Source organism: Talpa occidentalis, unplaced genomic scaffold (genome assembly GCF_014898055.3).
Source record: "Talpa occidentalis isolate TD23 unplaced genomic scaffold, MPIMG_talOcc4v2.1 talOcc4.14, whole genome shotgun sequence".
NCBI lineage: Eukaryota > Metazoa > Chordata > Mammalia > Eulipotyphla > Talpidae > Talpa > Talpa occidentalis.
Window position 1 is genome coordinate 78,013,414 of NW_023601433.1, and position 14,925 is coordinate 78,028,338.

The 14,925-nt window shown below is 45.8% G+C and overlaps 1 long non-coding RNA gene across 1 annotated transcript; it reads left to right on the plus strand.

Annotated features, from left to right (window-relative positions):
* Positions 1-3,537: 3,537 nt before the first annotated feature.
* LOC129145801 (uncharacterized) lies at positions 3,538-11,439 on the plus strand. Its single transcript, XR_008551875.1, has 3 exons — positions 3,538-3,590; positions 7,272-7,441; positions 11,191-11,439. It is a non-coding gene; the product is annotated as an uncharacterized LOC129145801 (long non-coding RNA).
* The last annotated feature ends 3,486 nt before the right edge of the window (positions 11,440-14,925 follow it).

Genomic DNA, 14,925 nt, shown 5'->3' on the forward strand with positions numbered 1-14,925 from the left:
GAGAGAAGGACATGGAGGAACAAAGAGAAAGGGATTCTGCTTTATCCCCATTCTTTAAAGCGCCCAAGATAGCAGTCACTTGGTTCAAAGTGGATGAACTGAAATCCACCACCCCTTTCCAGCACCTATGACATGGCAGCCTCAGTGACCACCAGAATTCTCTTTCTCTCAGTCCCTCCCAGGAGCAGACTCAGAAGCCACATCTTTGTGGTCTGGTGTGCAGAGACCTTATGTTTGAATAGAGGCAAAGGTAAAAAAAAAATAATAAATTTAATCAGGACAGTAATCAAAACTAAATTAAATTCACATGTTAAGTAGGCACTGCCAGTGCTGTCAAGTGATTAGGATTAAATAGAAATATCTGTTTTCTTTTGCTCCCTCCCCTTCAACCTTTCCCAGTGTTGGTTTTTTCCCTCTAAAAGTAAAGAGAAGTCTTAACAAGCACCTCAGTGACTGATGTGGAGTTCTCTTGGAGTTTTCAATTTGGCTGTATTGATTTATAAGGTCTTTTCAATTACTGAATTCTTCTTGGAGGCTGCGCGTAGGGCGAGTACGTGAGACTCATGCTCTATTGATCCCAGGTACTTAGAAAGGGGGCATTTATGTGTCTGCTTTAGATTGATGAAGTTGCAAATAATGAAGCTTCCCACGCAACATTTATTAAATGAAAATCTAGAATTCATTAACACAGGAACTTGTCTCGTATTAGAAAACGACGGGGGGGGGGGACTTGGGAAAAAAAATAGGGACTACGGTAGTTATCATGAACATAATATATGAAGCAATTTGAATTCAAGGGAAGGCAATTTTGAATCTTATTAAATTTTCTTCTCTCCTTTTATTGTGTGAGCACGGTTGGGTGGCTTCTGGGGAGTCATCGATCAAAACACAGGTGTGTGGGGAGGCGGGGGTTGGAAAAAGAGACCGGTTCCCAAATCCTTGCTCTAGTTAAAATGGGACTGCCACTCTGTGCGTAGGTGGCCCAAGAAGTGGAAAGTGAATGAATGAGTGAGTGAGTGAGTGAGTAAATGAGTGGATCGGGGTTAGGAAAGACCATTGAACATCAGCTGTGGTTGCCAAGAGAAGCTGCCACAGATACTTAGCTAAGCCCTGTTGGGCAGTTTCCAACTCATTTCACTCATTCATTTATTCACTCACTCACTCACTCAACAAACATTTACTGTGAACTACCCTCGGCAAGGTATTATGTTAGGGTTTCTTAACAGTTTCCTAAGGTTGTCCAAATAAATTATTTGTAACTTCATCATAGGGTGGCTTAAAATAACAGAAATTTATTTTCTCATAGCTTTGGAGGTTAGAAATCCAAAATGAAGCTGCTGGAGGCAGCGTCACGTCCCCTCTGAAGGCTCTCGGCAGAATCCTTCCTTGCCTCTCCCAGCCCCCGTTGGCCCCAGATGTTGCTTGGTTCCTTGGCATTGCTCCAACCTCTGCCTTTGTCTCCACATGGCCGTCTCTCCTTGTGTGGGTGTCTCTTAGGCTCCCTCTCCTTATAAGGGCAGCGGCCATCGGCGATGGGGCCCACTCCTTCCAGGATGACCTCATCTAAACTTGGTAACATCTGCAAAGGTTCTGTTTCCAAATAAGGTCATATTCCCAAGTTCTGGGTGGACATCACATTGGGGGAGACACTGTCCAACCAAGCTCAAGCGTGAAGGGGGTAACACAGATTGCCCCTCTGGGGCTCACAAGTCAGCAGCAGAGACAAGAGGAGCACATGTCAGCATAGAAACACAAGTCCATGCTTGTAAACATGCCTCCCACGTTATAGCATGTCCAGCTGGCAGCCTGATTTAGCCCCTCAAATCCTGTCTGTAACTTTGCGAGATGGAGGAGACCAATGCTCGTTTTCAGAGACAAGGAAAAGGAGATCTAGACGGTGAAGTCGCACAACTGGTGAATGGCACATCTGGTCTTGCTAGTTCCTTTGACGTGCTTAACGTAGGGAAATTAGAAAACACAGGTATGTATAAAGAACCTGGTAGAATCCAGCCGCTTACAGGTAAACACTTAAATTTTGGCGTGTCATCCTTCTGTGGAATTTGCAGTGGACATCTTATCTGCTGAGCAGCCCCATTCTCATCTAATTTTCTCATGGCAGGCTCCCGGAAGCCAGGCCTGGGGAGCAAGACCTGACCCTAGCTGTTGTCGATTAAGTCAGGCTCAGGCACCAGGCCCAGATGCACACGGGGTCCACCGGTGTCTAGAGTAGGAATTTGGACTGGAGACTGAGGAGTTTCCAACAACAGCCTTACTGATCCCTGCAGTGGAACAGGCGAGAATCTGGAACAGGCAACACCACACTGTGATAAAGGCTTGGAAACAGCAGAGCGGTCTGCAGTGAGGGAGAGGCGGAGGCCAGCTGAGAGGGAGTTTCAGAGATAATTCCCATGATCCAGCCGCATCGTATACCTTTGAGCTCTCTGTCTATGCTTGTGGCAAACCTTCCTTTTCCAAGTCAACCAGAGTGAAAGGTTTTCAGTTACTGGCAATCAGTATGGCAAGTGACAACAAAAAGGACCCCAATGTCTAATTGTAGCTTAAACCATGAAGCCATGTATTTATTTACCAAGGAGGGTGGTTCTGAGTTGGTTCCATCTTTCTGTGTTGCCTCCCCTGACATATAGGAAAGGTCTGTCCTCAGAGTCCCAAGATGGCTGCTGCCATTCCAGTAATCACATCCTCACCAAGAGAGTGTCCAAAACCAGGAAGGGAAGACAGCTAGAGCAGGAAAGAGCTTTCTCTGCATTATCGCCAAAGGAGTTTCTCTACTAATGAGGGGGCAGGGAGGAGAATTACTCCCTGAAAGCCTCTGGGCAGATTTTCTTTATGTCTCAGTGGTCAGATCTGGGTTATAGAAGTAGTCATCATTTCTAGACCTGCCGCCGGATGAGGGAATGAGTAACAAGTCTTAATTAACTGTGGGGCTAAACATACTGATCCTATAGGGCAACGTCAGAGCCCATGAGTCAGGAAGAAGGGGATGGAATGGTCCTGGCAGGGTAACCAGTAATCCACCCCATGTGTCCTTTCCAATTATTTATTTTTTAAAGATTTTATTCATTTTAGCATAGAAGAGCTGGGGCATAGGCCAGAGGTGCAAGGGGTGAGAGGATTCACCAGAGGCAGAGTGGGGAGCAGAACAAGTAGATCTACTGAAAAACAGCAGACGAGACAGAAGAGGTCTCCTGTGCCATAGCTGGGTTAGCATCCTGGCTGGGGATTGAACTCAGGCCTTAGCGGTCAGTGACAGCGCTGAGACTTAACCCCTAGGCCAGCAGGGAGGCCCCACTCCATGCCTTCTAGTAAACCATCTATAATGTTTTTTCAATCTACAATATTCACTTAAAATATCGGGACCATCTTTCTATTTTGATAAGTGCACAAGGTGCATGACTTTCCCTGTTAGAGTATAAAACAGAGACTCTCAGCATAGGTGGTGCAGCCTGGGTGATGCCCCCACCCCTCTGCTGTTGCCCTGGCAACAACCTATCCATTCTCTGAGTGTGTTGTCAAGGACAATCGTGTCTCAGTCTTCCTTTTGTTAGAGACTTTTTAGTTTTCTCCCTCAGGTAAGACTCAGGTCTCTAGAGAGGAATCATCTCCTTCCTCCCACTTCACAACACCCTACTTGCTCCTTCTCCTGAGGCTGGACAGTCACCCCCAAAGGCTTAGAAGGGGAGTCAAGGAGGCGGGAAGAGCAGATCCACAGGGCTTTAGGGTGGAGGCTGTGTTCGCTCTTTGGGGACGCTGGGGGTTGATCAGGGATTCCTTGACCCGAAAGTGACCTAAGTGAATGGCCAGCACAGACTGACCAGGGCGATGCTCCTTTGACCTTCGAGCTCCTGCTGGCCTTGGGAAGGGAGGGCAGGGGCTTACGGCATCAATGGTTAAGCGCGCAGACTTTGGACTTGGCCTGACCTGGGTTTGACTCCTGGCTTTGACTCCTGGCATAGAAGCAAGTTACTTAAACTCTGAGTCTCGATTTTCTCACTTGTGAAAGGGGTATAATCATACCTACTCTGCTGGGCGTGGTGTACAGACAGGGGTGATGTGAATGTGTGGAGCGGAGAGCCTGGCAGGTAGAAGATGCCCGGGGAGGGATTGCCGCTGCTGGCGTTGGAATAGGGTTTTCCCAGCGCTGGTCCTCTCCCCACCCCCCACTCAGTCTCCCCCATTCTCTATGTCGGGAAGGGATAACATGCAACCGTGGTCCTCAATTTCCTGTCTGTAAAGAGGAAAAATAATGAAAAGAAACTATCTATCCAGTGCGTTGTAAGTGCTTGGTAAACAGTAGTGATTATAATGCGTATTACCACTGCCTGTGCGGCGCATTTAGCAATGTGTCCAGTGCCTCCCAGGAGCCAAGTCCATGCTTGGTTCTGGAATTTAGCAGTGACCCTGACCGTCTCAGGTGCTCCATCCCTCCTGGGGCTGAGACACACTTTTGACAGGGGAGCAGGCATCCAGCACGGAGCCAGCCCTTTAAACAGAGCTTTTCTTTCAGTCCTCCCTGGAATTATGGAGTTGGGGGTGGGGAGCAAGGATGGAGATGGGTGAATGAATAGGAATAATGATCTGTCAGGAAGAAGCGAGTGTCAGCAAATGCAAAGGGACATTGAAGAGCTGCTGTCTCGGTGGTACCGGGCAGAGGCTCTTCTGGGCAACTTTCTCCAGCCCTGGGAGATGTTTAAATGCATCCAGTTCAGCAGGCAAAGTAAGTCTGGGGCTGTGCTTCTGAAGCTCCAGTTCTTTGGGGCTGGAAAATGTGAGCTGTATTCAGTAGAGCTTGGGGAGCAAGGACTCACCCGCATCTTCTCCATTGATGTACTTGACCTAAAATGCAGCCTCGGCTGGAAGGAGGCTTGGGAAGCATGAGGACAGAGAACGTTAGTCTCTGTTGATGATTGGCCCCAGTTTGGAAGGGTTAAGAGCCTGGGCTCTGGGGCCAGAATGCCTGGGTTTGAATCCCTGCTCCTCCCCTTACCAGCTGTGTGACCTCAGGAAGACCACCCCACCTCTCTGAGCCTCAGCTTCCTTATCTGTAAAATAGGGATGAAAATGACACCTACCTCACAAGGTTGCTGCAGGAATTCAATGAGACAACACATCCATGATCCTGGTTTTCTCATCAGATGTCATGACTGCAAGGCAGGATCTCTGTGCCCAGTTCACTGAAGGGAAAACTGAGAATCAGGTGGGAGGTGCTGCCTCAGAACTGTCTTTATTTGTCTAGTACCTATTAGGTTTTTAATTTGCTGCAGAGTCCCATATCATTCTGTTGATAGGTAGGTGACCACTGACTGCATTCATGCAATATGTTGAGTTGAATGAATGAATGGATAACTGAATGCAATCAATTGTTTTATATCAGAAAGTGGTTGAGGGACCCTGATCCCATATGAACAATTCTGTGGAGCTGGGAGTGTCAGGTGGGTGGTGATGCAGGTACCAATAGCCACTATTGACTGAGCACCTACTGTGTGCCTGGCCCCTTGCCAAACACATCACACGCATTCTCACAGGATGTACAAAGTCATCCTGTGAATAAAAGCTTCTTTACTTCCACTTTGTAGATGAATAAGCTGAGTCTTATGAAGGTTAGAGAACTCACCCAAGGTCATCCTTTGGGTGGCGTCAGTATTTGGATCCTCTGACACCAGAGAGTGCGCATCTGGTCTATACCGCATTGCCAAGAGGAGGTGAGTGACTAGCCCAGGTCACACAGTGGAAGTGGCACATCCCTGGCAGGTGCAATCAGGCTGCCTGTCTTCAGTTCTGCCCTCTTGGCCCTGCAGACCTCCCTGGTGCAGACAGAAGCCCATGTCACTGTGCCCAGGCCCCCTCACAGCCTCAGGGAAGGACAGAAAGCCTCAGTCAGGGTCGGGGGCTCAGCTGTTCCCTTCAGACCCTGCTGTGGTTGAGTGACTTTCCAGATTGGATCCAATTTCCAGCCAGAGCTGAAATGTGTCAGACGCTTGGCAGCAACAAGCCAAGCCGGCCAAGGGCAGTGGGATGGAGGCGGCTAATGATTTGCTAGTGGCGGCCAATTACCAGCAAATTGTCAGAACATGGTAGTTCGGGAAGATGGTGTCAATGATGGCTCCATGTCTGGGCCAGACAGCCACAGTGGAGGGAGGTCAGGGCATTCCCCTGGAGCCACTGCCCCTGCGGGCTGGCATGCATTTCCATCTCAGACACCAAAGGCAGCAAAAGAAATGAGAAAAAAAGGTGCATTTGGTGTGTCTGCCACCGTGGCCTATAGAATCCTGAAATGGCAGCCTTGTTGGTACAGGGGACACACAACAAGCTCATGCACAGGAGCAGGGCTTTGGTTGACCAGTAGGATGACCTTGAATTTATTTATAAAACAAGAACTTGTTTATTTATAAAATAAGAATAGTGCTGTGCTTCTTGTAGACTCGCCAGGTCACTTAAATGAGTGAGGACTGATCAAAGCCTTCCTTAGAAGGGTGCCTGGTGGCCCTAAGAGCTCCGTGCAAAGCAGCCTTGGGGTGCTCAGGTGGTTCTACCCTCCAGCTGATGCCCCTTTTGCTCATCCCTGACCCCCAGCCCTGGCCACTTAGTAGCTCTTTATCGAATAAGTCAACAAAATGGCTACTTCCTGCCTATCTCCAATAATGGGATATCCCCAACTCTCCGAGTTGTTGAATTGCAACCACTTTGCTGCTTGGAGTGGTCTGGGCCCTTTTACTCTTCCTTTCCTGGTCTCAGGAGCAGGAGAGGATGGTTTTGAACCCTTGATCTGCCATTTCCAAGACCTGAGTTGGGCAAGTCACTGAGCGTGCTTCAGTTTCCTCAAAGGGGACTTGTAATAGCGCCCTCCAAGGGTTGTGGCGAAGTTTCAAATGACCAAGCTGTGTCTGTGTACACATATTCTTCCCTGTGTGTAGATATGAGTGTCTGTGGCGTGTGTCGCACATAAGCACGTGCCGAAGTGCATGGGAAATAGCAGTCCCTGGCTCGTGTTGGCCATTGGTATTACAATAATAACATAGCTATTCATTTATTAGTATTGTTGATTACTAATAAGCTTCCCATATGGTCTGCCTTGCGAGGATGAGCAGAGTGAAACCCTTTTATTCGAGTCAGCACAGTAGCCAATGATCATCTCACACTATCTCCTAGGCAGGTTCTGTGGGTTGGAGAGGCTCACGCCACTAAGGGGGCCTCCCCATGCTGTGTCTCAGGATCCCCTGTGGTGTTCATGCCCGGATGTGCTTCTTCCAAAGGCACCCAGCCAAAGACAGCACCGCGGGTAACGGAGCTGGCCAGTCCTGCCCAACATGACAACCTCTGCAGTTGTTTCCCGAGGCCGCTGGAACAAATTGCACAAGCTGGTGATTTAAAATAACTTGAATGTATTCTCTCACAAATCTGGAGGCCAGAGTACAAAATCAAGGTATTGGCTGTGCTCCCTCTGGAAGCTTTAGGGGAGAATCCTTCCTTGCCTTTCTGGCTCCTGAAGGTCATTGGCATCCCTGTACCTACATGACTCCATTCTCTGCCCCATCTTCACATCACCATCAGACCTATAAGAAGGATGACATCCCCAGCATGGCTTGGCACAGAAAGTGCTGGAATCTGCTGAGGGAGTCGAGATGATGATACACTCCAAAGGATTTGCAGGACCTGTTATTGGGCTCCATCAAGAGGACAGCATAGAAAGTTGTGTTAAAGAGAATTTGTTATTACAGGGTGTTCTTCACATCCTGTTAAATAGGATTTAACTGCTAATTAGTTGGCCCAGGTTCCATTCCTGATACATTGCTCACATAGATCATCTGAGTTATCTTTGTTTGAAGAAACTCAGCCTAATTGTACCTGGGAATGGCAGTAGACAACTCTGCCCAATAAGGGCATTAAAACCAGGGGTCCTGACTCTCTAGGGTGAGGGTCTGTGTTGTCCCATCAGGCCAATCACTCAGTCCTGCAGAAGTGCTAACAGAAGGGCATTCTGGGAAGAATGAGGGAAGAGGGATATGATGAGTATTACTCTGGTCTTGAGACTGGCTGCAGCATCAAGCGTTCTTGATTATCCAGAATCTCTATAATGTTAGTTATCCCACTAACATTCCTATCATGAAAAACTTCCCCAAACTGTGACTACCCAGTGTTCTTGAGAAACTGTAGGCTGCATTGTGAGAAGCAATGCATGAAAGCAGTTGAAGGGGTGGACTGTAGCAGACACTGCTGGTCCCTCCTAGGTCCTTTTAATGGGCTGGTGGATCCATCTTCCAGGTGCTGGAAGGTCTGACTGCATGGCTACCTAATTCTCTGGCAAATTGACATCAGCTAACAGGATTGCTTTTGTCACATGGGACAGCTGACAGCCAAGGGTAGATTGACACAGGAATAAGACCCAGACCCTTTGCCTCTGGGTGGACCATCTCTGACATAATTCATGGTCCAGAGAACCTTGTGGAATCAGGCTGAGGCTCTAGGCTCTGAGGCCACATCCCTGCTTAGCTATTATCCCCTGCCTGTCCTAGTCCCCTCTCCCTACTTTCTCACTTGAAAAAAAAATCACTTGCATAAAATAAAAATAGCACCACAAACCATAAGAAATCTGGCAATTAATTTAACTAAAGATGTGAAGCATCGTGATCACACCAAGTAATTTTTTTTTGGTATAATCAAATCATTCCTTAATCTCACAATTTCTTGAAATCATTAAATATCCAGTCACTGTGAAAATTTCCCAAAAGATTATAATTTTTGAAATATAGTTTGCTTGTTAGAATCTCTATAACTTTTCTATTACTCCTGCAGCACATTACCATAAGCGTGGTGGCTGACGCAATAAATTTATTATCTGACAGTTCTGAAAGTCAAAGTTGGATGCACATCTCACGGGGTTAAAATCAAGGTATTTGGGTCTTCCTGGTGGCCTAGGGGTTAAATCTCAGTGCTATCACTGCCACGACCCACCTTAATGATAGCCTGTGTTTGATCCCCAGCCAGGGAGCTCATCCCCATGGCACAGCAGACCTCTCCTGTCTTGCCTGCTGCTCCCCTCAGCAGTGTATTTCAGTAGATATCCTGCCCTGCTCCCCGCTCTGTCTCTGGTGAATCCTCTCACCACCCCCCCAAACCTCTGGCTTGCCCCCCAGTTCTTCTATGCAATAATAAATAAATAAATAATTTTTTTTTTAATCAAGGTATTTGTAGGGCTTCATTCCTTTCTGGAGCTTCCAGGGGAGAATCCGTTTCCTTGCCTATTTCTCTTCTTGATTTTCTTGAGTTGTCACATCTTCCTGACACAGCCAGAAAAAACTTTTAAAGGCGCATGTGATTCGATTGGTTCCACCTGAATAATCCAGAATAATCCTCCCCCTTCAAAATTCTTAATTTTAGTCACATCTGCAAAGTCTCTTTTGTCACATAAGGTGACACATTCATGGATTCCAGGAATCAGGACATGTGTATCTTTGGAGACTGTTCTGCCATCACAAGACCCAAACAACATTCATATGCTGTGGTTGGTTGGTAGATCTCTTAAGTCTTGTAAAATCCATAGATCCCTCCAGCATAACTTTTTTTGTTCTTGCAAATTATGATTGGGTTGTCAGAATTCCAGCCAAAATGAAAGTTTCATTAGTCAAGACTGGTCCTCCAGCCTAGATTTTTCTGTATTGTCATGGTTTCTTTAAAGTGTTCTTCTGTTACCTGTTTTTCTTATAAATTGGAAGTTGGATGTAGAGGCTGTATCAAATTTATGTTTATTTCTTTTTGGAAGACTACTTCAGGGCAGGTATTTTTGTATTTTTGGGGTGTTATCAGTAGCCATTAATGCTCAATACCCAAGTCTATTCATTCTATAGGCATTGCAATGGGTGAAAATCTAATTCTATAAATCTGTGTATGTTCTTATTCTGGAATGTGTTTATAAACTATCTTCTACTATTTGGTTAGTTCTAAAAGAACAGCTCTTTTAGGAGAGAGAGGATATGTGCTTCTTCTTTCCCTTTATTTTCTTTTTTTTGAAATATAGAGTTGGGTCACTCTTGCCTCTTCTACCCATGATCGTTGAGTTTACCTTTGATTGTCATTATAAAGTGAATGATTTTAGCATATTTGATGACCAACTTGAATCTATATTGTAGTTTTAGAACAATGGTACCCAAAATTTCCTCTTGCAAGAATCCCTCTATTCTATCTCCAAGACTCCTTAATTGAAAAGTTTGCTCACTAAATGCACTGCATAAAATAAGAATCAATGAGTTGCCTACATTTTAATAAACTAAGGCCATTAAGCAAGAATTGAATAAGGTTGTGATCAGCAGGCAAATCCCAATGTGACTATACTTCGGTTGCCAGAGTTCCAGGCAAAATAAAAGTGTCATTAGCCAACCTGGTCTTACCCTGTGCAGCTACCCTGGGGATTGCTTGAATACTCATGCTCCCATCATTGGCTCCAAGAATCCCTGTTTAAAGCCATTGACTTGATCACAATATCCATTAATGATGGAGTTCTCCCAATGGGATTGACAATGTTCTCATTGAACATTGACTCATTTAATTTTCATAGTAACACTAAGAGGTGGGCATTATTATGTCCATTTTGTGAAGGAGAAAGTTGAGTCACAGAGAGATTAAGTGATTTGACTGAGGTCACAGCTGGTAAGTGATGGGGCCGGGACTGGCAGCTCTGGGCCAGTGGTCCCATGTGGCAATTCTTGGCTGGGTAGTAGCTGCCTCTTTTAGACTAGACATGTGTCCTCCAGTTCCCCACTGTCCCTGCCTGGCCCTCTTCATTTATTGATATTGCTTCCCTGGCCTCTTCAGGCATTTGTGTTTGAGCTTTCTGACATGCCTTACCTCACCTTTAGAAGTCTTGTGATTCTAGAGAGCTTTAATTGGGTTGGTAATAAGAATGGATGCCTCATCTGAACCTGTCCAGGGAATAGAGTTTTATTTGTCCTGGATCCCACGCTGGGCTGGATTTATAAACCCAGAATCCCAGTGCCAAATTTAGCAGAGTGAATTACTTTGTTTCCCAAATGTAGGCCACAGCATCTAATTTGAGCTGTAACTTAGTAACTGTGTGTGCAATTACCCAGTGAGGTGATGGGTGATGGACATGTTCAAGATGGGATCTGGGAGCGCTGGACCAAATAATTTCCTTTTTCTTCTTTCTCCTGCCACAAGAAACAATTTTCTTCACCGTTGACTGTCTTGGTGGTTTCAACTCTTCCTTTGATCCCTGGAGACAGCATTGAAGGTGTGGCTCAAAGACCATCCAGCCGGCAAGAGACCATGAAGCTCAAGCCCCACATCACAGATGTTTTCTGTGTTGCTGCATCTGGTGCTCTGCGCCTTTCTCAGTAACATAAAGAGCCAGGAGTGTTTCCCTTATCAAAAACCTTGGTTCTATGAAATAAATAGGGGACTTGGGGGCTAGATAGATTTTATTTCCATATAAGTTATGGTGGCTGCCTTTAATGATGCACTTTAATATATGAACCCTATATGTGCTAAGTATCTTAATACATTATCTCATTTAGAATGTATAGTAACATAACACATGTAAACTGAGGCACAGAGGGGCAAAGTGATTTGCTCAAGATCACACACCCAGCGAGTGGCAGAGCTGGTCAATGCCCATTGAAGCTGATTCTTGGGAGGCAGAGGACTTCCCATTAGAAGACTGGTCAGTGACTTGGCAGAGTTTACAAGCAGTTAACCAGCAAGGAGGGAGCTGGTCAGTTAAATCCTGTCTCACGATAATATTCTGTGAGTTCAAAATCCTATGGCAATGGAAGCAAAGCCTCTTTGGATACTCCACTGAAATGTAAGACGTTGTACCATTGAGCTCCTGGCTAACTTGGGCCAAAACAATTGATAGGAAGAAGCTTTGAATCAAATAGCTGAACAACAGATCCACGAACAGAAAGGACTTTGGCTCCCTGGGGATTCAGGCTGCAGAAGAAACCAATGGCTTCAGGGCTTGTTGGTCATGATGTATCATATTAACTCCCCATATTTCTGATCTATCTTCTGATTAAGATCTTAAGCACATAAATACTCAGATTCCTAGGAGAGCAGTGGTCTCGATCTGATCATGGGCCTGTCCCTCAGTCAAGAGAAGACAGGACATTTTGATTGACAGCTCTCAAAGAACTGCTTTCTTTCTTTCTTTTTATTTTTTTAGATTTATTTATTTATACAAGAACTGGGGGACAGGCCAGAGGCACAGGGGTGTGTATGTGAGAGAATTCACCAGAGACAGAGAGGGGAACAGAACAGGCAGACAAGTGAAAATACACAGCTGAGGGGAGCAGCGGGCGAGACAGGAGAGGTCTGCTGCGCCACGTGGTTCTCTTCCTGGCTGGCTGGGAATCCAACCCCCACTGCAGAGGCTGCAGATAGCTTCACAGTGCTGCGCTCAACCCACTGCGCCACTGGGGAGGCCCCTCAAAGAACTGCTTTTAGTGGGGATGGGTGGGTGGGAGCAGGTCCCTGTATAAAAATGAAGGTGCTGGTAGCAGATGAAGAGGAAAAATACCACCCAGGTACAGTTCAGTAGAAGTCCAATGTAGGAAACTTTCTGGGGAGGGACAGGATAGCTCAGGTCAAGGGCAGGTATTTTAGGAGTTGGGATAGTGATTGCTGGTCTTCCCCATCTGTAGAAAGAGTATGTTAGAGTCCACTCTCTACTCTTGACTCTTGTGATCCCCTGGCTCCTGCACTTAACAGCACCGGCTGAGGAGTGATGATTTCTTAGGCTCCTGACAGGTACATTCCTGGAACATAGTCACCACTGTCACTTTGATCTTCTCTCTCCCTTTGTTTGCAAAACATTTCCTTGTGCTTCGGGAAAAGGATCTTCCCACATTATGGCAAACCCATCTTAATCCCTGTCAGGATTAATTATGCACAGATAAAAAGATACACCAGGATCATACAGTGATGATGTTCATGAGTGGGGAGAATGGTTTCTGGAATCGGGGGTGGGAACTGCCTTGGCCACATCACATCTCAATCATGCTAGCAGCTTCTCTGTTGAGTCTGTTTGGATCTTCCCCTTGTGTCCTTCCCCTCTGCACTGGTGCTAAGTCAACAATTCTCTTCCTTGGTTGCAAATTAGAAATGCTTTGGTGGAACTTAAGATATTGAAATCTGGGGTCTCACTTTGGGCTTTGGTGTAATTAAGGCTCCCCAGGTGATTCTGTTGGGCAGCCAGAAGTCAAACCACTAATACTTCAGGTTACTGGGTCTCTCTCCCCTAGTAAAATGCAGATTCTGGGATAGAAACTTTGTCATGGGCTTTTGAAAGTACTTCATAGAGGCGAAGCAAATAGAACCAGGGAACCCTGGGTTCAAGTCTGAGTTATTCCTCTCACGAGCTGTGGGCTTTTGGGAAATGTCTTAACCTCTATTTTTATCAGAAAAGCTGAGGGGTACCCCAGGACCCCCAAATATGCCCTCTCTAAATAGATCCTGCCATCTCCCATGTCAAGACAAAACATATTCTAGTGGAAAGGAACTTTAATACAATTAGTGTGCAATAAAGACAAGCAAGGGAAATTAGTTTTCAAATAGTTCCAAAATAGGGTTGGCTCAAACCAGGACCACAAAGGCCCAAAGCTTGACACAAGTCTAAGGCACCTTTTGGAGGGGACCCCTAAAAAAGGGGGCAAAGTGTCCAGACAAGTCTGGAAGTAAAAGTGCAAAATCAAAATCAAGATAAATGCTGCCATTGTTAATCTCCCTGTGGGTCTTTCACCCATGTCTGTTTCAAGTGTCTCCTTCCATGTCCCCAAGACCCTGGTTCAAGTCCATGGCTGAGAAACAAGCACATCTCTTCACGTCTTTCTGCCCCACATGTCTCCTCCAGGTCTCCTTTTGGCTCTCCATCCTCCTTTTTTCATTCTCCAGCTTCTTCTCCTCCTTGATAGCCCCACCCTTCCTTGGGTGGGGCAGGGATCCTGGAACCTCTCCTTTCCCTGGGGACCACCCTATTACACTATGAGATGTAGCTTCTTCATCTGTGAAGTAGGGTTAATCATAGAACCTCTCTTATAGGGTGGGTTTTAGGATAAATGAACTATCACCAAAAGTAAGCACTTGGCACAATGCTGGGTGTAGAATAAGTCTCACTAAACATTAGCTGTTGTTGTTGCCCCCATTATTATTATCTGGCATTTCCAATTTTTATCTGAATATTAAATACTTGGTGTCTCACTCTGAACAAGATAACTCATAGGAGGCCCACTGAAATTATCACTGCTGTGAAGCAAACTCAAATTTTAGTAAAAGAGAAATGTATGAAAGAGATTATTCAGTTAAACCAAGGATGCAGGCCAGGGAGACATCAGATTTTCCAGGTAACCTTATATGTACAAAAAACACACATTTTTTCTTAATGAAGGAAAGAAGACACCTAATTCATTTCTAGCATTTGCAGCTAACTGAGAGGTTAGTTTCTAATACACTTTTAGTTAATTGATAAAAGAGAAATACAGTTCATTTCTTCAAAGCAGCCCCTTGATCTTACAGAGTTAAATCAGCCAGAGCTGTCTGTGTTTGGGAAGATGTAAGGAGCAAAGTTTACTTGAATCTCTTATCCTAAAAGTGCCCTCACAGACAGGGGGCACAGCCAGGCCATTATCTCCTGCTCCTTCTTCTTGCAACTTGCAAACATTACAGAGGCTTGGTCTGTGGACTTGTCCAAGCTCCTTGCCCCGGGTTCTTCACAGTGAGCAAGAATCATTGTTCTACTGACTCCAACCTCTGGAGGCCGCGTTAGCAGGGTGAAGGTAGACTTTTTTCAGCAGAACAAAAATGTAGAATTTTCTCTTCTTGGTACACAAATAAATGATTTTACGACATGCAGCAAAATCTCCAGGTCCTCACTCCCCAAAGTGTGGTGCATGGAATAGC